This window comes from Dasypus novemcinctus, chromosome 26, assembly GCF_030445035.2.
Source record: "Dasypus novemcinctus isolate mDasNov1 chromosome 26, mDasNov1.1.hap2, whole genome shotgun sequence".
NCBI classification, from domain to species: Eukaryota; Metazoa; Chordata; class Mammalia; order Cingulata; family Dasypodidae; genus Dasypus; species Dasypus novemcinctus.
The window spans coordinates 60,869,904-60,874,888 of NC_080698.1; the positions used below are offsets into that span (position 1 = coordinate 60,869,904).

At 33.6% G+C, this 4,985-nt stretch overlaps 1 non-coding gene across 1 annotated transcript; it reads right to left on the bottom strand.

Moving 5' to 3' along the window:
* Positions 1–4,682: 4,682 nt before the first annotated feature.
* LOC131276216 (small nucleolar RNA U13) lies at positions 4,683–4,785 on the bottom strand. Its single transcript, XR_009183724.1, has one exon. It is a non-coding gene; the product is annotated as a small nucleolar RNA U13 (small nucleolar RNA).
* Between the last annotated feature and the right edge of the window lie 200 nt (positions 4,786–4,985).

The window sequence follows — 4,985 nt, forward strand, 5'->3', positions numbered from 1 at the left end:
TTCCTGAAATTTGCTTTGCCCAGATAACGGGATCTTTTCTCATTCTTTCCTCCTAAGACCATGCCTCACCACATTATTTAAAATCACATTTCCTTCCCTAATCCTTGATGAATTTCTTTTTCATAGCAGTAAATCCAAATAATAATTTCATGTTTTGCTTATTCCTTTTATTTCCTCTCCATTTTCCTCCACTATGAGAACTTTCTGAGAACAAGATTATTGCCAATTAGGTTCATTCCTGTATCCCCATGACCTAGAAGAATGACCCAATAAATGCACTTGAAGGGCTGCATTTTACCAAGGATAGAACTGGGGCACAGAGAGATGAAGAACTGGATCCTGGGTAGTCAACAGTGTATAAAGGACAAGCTCACCTTTGAACCCAGAGAGACTGTGGAGTCCATATTCTTCATCACCATTCTATAGTATGACCGTTTTTTCTACAAAAGTATATAATTCCTGTCAGCATTGAAATATAATCCATTTCTTTATTACGTTTTTCAAAAAATTAACAAAACTGTGTTTGTTACAGGGGTATTTTGCTGACAGACATTCTGTACAGATGCTGAGAGAAGACAGTATGATGTTGGAAATACCAGCTATATCTTTTCAAACATGGATGTATCATCCTATGTCCTAGTGTAAGAAAGGGTTTCAGCATTGCTTCAGCATAACTTCTGAGGGGAGGGAGAGGGAAGAATAGGTGTAACATGGGGCATTTTGGGGACATTTGAATTGTTTGGTGTGATATTGCAATAATAGATACAGGCCAGTATACATTTTGTCAAAACCTACAAAATTGTGAAGTACAAATTGTAAACAGTAATGTAAACTATAGACTTTGGTTAGTAGCAATGCTTCAATATGTGCTGATCAATTATAACAAAATGTAGCACACTAATGAAAGATGTTGTTAATGTGGAAAAGTGGGGGGAGGGGAAGGGGTGGGGTATATGGGAATCCCCAATACTTTCAATGTAACATTAATGTAATCTAAATCATCTTTACAAAATAAAATTAAATAAAAAATAAAGGGTTTCAGAAACAGAGTGGCTCAACAGTGGGGAAAGTACCATTCTTAGACATAATGCAGATTTTGCTTACTAGGGTTTGTGGGCAGTTCATTTCCATGAGTTAGCCCTGGTCCCCAGGTTTTTCTATGTTGTTGCTCTACCATCTGACAAGGTGTTGTCCTCTTCTCCACATATGTCAAGGTTTCACATAGCACTGTGTCCACATTCCACAGTCTGAGGGAAACATGAGTTTTTCACATTAGGAAAATAATTTTTTTCATGTTGATTATGTTTTAGGAAAAATTCAATTATTTTAATTATAATTAAAAGGTATGCACCTGTTTTAGTTAATTGTTTGGTGTGAATATCTTAAAAATTGCATATTTCATCTAAATTATGAAAGTTAACAGCAATAAGATATTTATAAAATTTTATTACCCTCCTTTTAATATTTATGGGGAAATTTGTCTTCTCTTTTCACAGAGGTTGCTTTAGGGATTATTAACCTTAGAGTAGCAGAGAAACAATTCATCTTTCCCATTCTTTCTTATAATTTTATATGTGACTCAAGCCTCAAATGAACCAATGGAATTTTCCTGTAGACAATTATTTTAAAGCAATTAAATTTTTAAACATCCAGTATTGGATATATTTATCTTAAATTATATATATATGTTATTATTTATTTGAGTTAGATCCAAGATTTCTTCTGTTATCATTTCTTTTTATACCTGGAAATTCTTGAAGCACAAGTCTGCTGGGTATATATTTTTCTGTATGTGTGTGTTAATTTTAGTGGAAAATTTTAATTTTGTTTTTATGTTTAAAAGATATTGATATTGAATCTTATAATGACAGTTATTACCTTTCAGTACTTGAAACCATTTTGTTCTGGCTTGAATCAGTATTGATGGTGTCTGTTATAATTCTCATGGGTGTTTGTTTTCAGAATGTGGTATGTACTATCATCTGACTTCCATCATTTTCTATTTTTCTTTATTTTTCAGTTGTGAGATCAAAAAGTCTATATGTGTTTCATTTGTTGGTTGACTTGCTGTTTGTTTTTTTCTTTTTTTCCACCTTCCTAGGCATTTTTAACATTCATAGTCATAAGGTTTGATGTCTTTCCTTATATCCAGAAAATTTATGGTCATTATCTTCTTAAACATTTCTTCAGATGCACTCCCTTTCTATTCTTACATAGTACACTAACTATATGTATATGAAACAGTTTGATATTTTACCATAGTTCTCAGATAGTTTTCCCCCATGTTTTATTTTTTCTTTAACATTTTTCTTTGTTTTTTTCCTATTGGCTTATCAGTAAGTTCACGATTACATCCTCATCTTTAGTGAATATACTCAGTCTTGTTGATACAATATTTTTGTCTTATGTTGTGTGTGTACATTTTAACAGTTATTCTCTAGTAATTCATTGGACAGTACCTTATAGATTACATCCTTATGGAGCAAATTCTCTTGTATCAATTAATGTTGTTTATCCTCTCAGCTAGATCTTTTAACCTCGTAATTGTCAGTGCTCTTTAGCCAAAGACCCAGGAACACCTGTGGTGGACAATTTTATATTATTACTTATTGCAGCAAGGAAGAGCACATGCCATGTGAAAGCACGCAGTTTCTAATTAAGAGGGTTTTAGAAAGATCGTAGTACAGGATTTCAGCTTTGGTTGGGTAACTAGGGAGAAGAAAAAAGGAAGCAAAACTTGGTATTCATTTGAGCTTACAAGAAAGACGAGTTTGTAATAATCTGAGAACTCATATTGCATGGAGGGACAAGCCACTCCAAGAAGAGTTGGAATCATGCTATCAGTACGCAGGAGCAATTCTATGATTGTGTATTGCAGATTTGTATACCTTTCATCAGACCAAAGTCTTAATAAAGCTATACTTGTAAAGCAATAGCAGTTACTCATTTCATAAGAAAGGAGGAGGATAGTGGGTATTTCATGGGTTGCACAGTGACCTTGTCTGAAGGTCTCCCAACCTGCCCCTCCTCTTCTTCATGAGCACTTGATCTAAGACATGCAGGGACGATATTGAGGGTGAATGCAAAGCCCTTAAATCTAGGGCTCATTGTTTTTCACAGTCAGCACTATAGCTCAAATTTGGCTTTAACAATTCTATAAAACATCTGTATTTTTCCAATCTTGTACAGTGACCACATTTTCTCCTATGCTCTGTCTAAAGTGAAACTGCATTTGTTCCATCTCCTTTTAGAGTGGCTTGTCCATCTGTGGAATATGATTTCTTAGATTTTTTACAACCTCATCTTTCTGGTAGGCTCAAGAAAAATTATCCTATTGTAGATTTACAGCTTTTAAAAATTGGTTAGATTGAGGAAATGGTAATAGAAGATTTCTACATCCTGAGTAGAAATGAAAGTCCTTTATTTCCTTTTAAATTTTATTCACTACTTTGGCTTCATTCATTTCCTTTCTGAAAAATTCCGCTGTTGTCAGTATAGCTTCTTCCTAAGGTTATATAATACTGCCCCTGGAAAATGTAATGGAACCTCAGAATCACTGTACATATATCTGGCTTCATCCATTTTCTTTTACTACTTTGCCATCTTCTCTTCCCTCCTAGTAATATACATGACCTTATTTTGCCTTTCAACCACTGTCATACCCATACAATAGCATTACTAGTTACAAACACCTTGATATGCTTTAACCATTTCTATTCATTTCCAAAGATTTACAGACATTTTTATCAAATCTGCACACAAATTAAGTCTCAGCTTTCCATTCTATCTTCATTCTATTTTCTAGTGACCTATATTCTAGTTATTAACTCCATGACTTTACACAATATATTTATTTCACTATAGACAATATCATACAGTATTTGTCCTCTTGCGTCTGGCTTGCTTCACTCAACATAATGGCCTCCAGGTTCACCCACGTTGTCATATGTTTCATGACTTCTTTTCTTTTTACCACTGCATAATGTTCCATCATGTATATAAACCACAATCCGTTTATCCGTCATCAATTGAGGAACATCTGGGTTTTTCCCATCTTTTGCCCATTGTGAATAATGCTGCTATGAACATGTGCAGATGCCTGCTCATGTTTCTGCTCTCAGTTCTCGGTGTATACCTAATAATGGCATTGCTGGGTCACATGAATATAGAGTTCCTTACCCTTCCAAATAAATTTGGTAATTGTTTTTTCTACTTCTGTAAAAAAGGCTGTTGGAATTTTTATTGGGATTTCATTGAATCTGTAAATCTGTTTGGGTAGAATTGGCATCTTAATGATATTTAGTCTTCCACTCCATGTAAGAGGACTGTCCTTCCATTTATTTAAGTCTTCTGCAGTTTCTTTTAGAAATGTTTTGTAGTTTTCTGAATGTAGGTCCTTTATGTTCTTAAGTTTATTCCTAAATATTTGATTGTTTTACTTACTATTATAATATAAATGGATTTTTTTCTTATTTCACCTCAGATTGCACATCAGTATTGTATAAAAATGCTATTGATTTGTGTGTGTTAATCTGGTATTCTTCTACTTTCCTGAAATTGTCTATTTTTTCTAGAAGCTTTGTTGTGGATTTTTCAGGAGATTTTAGATATAGGATCATATCATCAGTGAAGAGTGAAAGTTTAATACTTCCTTTCTTATTTGTATGCTTTTTTTTCCCCCAGGTCATGCACATAATGTGCCAACATCATAACAAGATTTGAGAGAGGCACATCTCACACAAATGTGTGAAGATCCATTCATCATCTCATGAACCACAAAAGGATCTTCTTTGGGTATCTTTTATTTCTTTTTTATTTTATTTAATTTTTTATTTCTTATCTATCCTAATTACTCTAACTAGAACTTCTAGTACAATATTGAATAACAATCATGACAGTGGGTATCCTTGCTTGTTCCTGATCTCAGCAGGAAAATTTTCAGTCTTTCACCATTGAGTACTCTGCTAGCTGTAGGTTTTTCATAT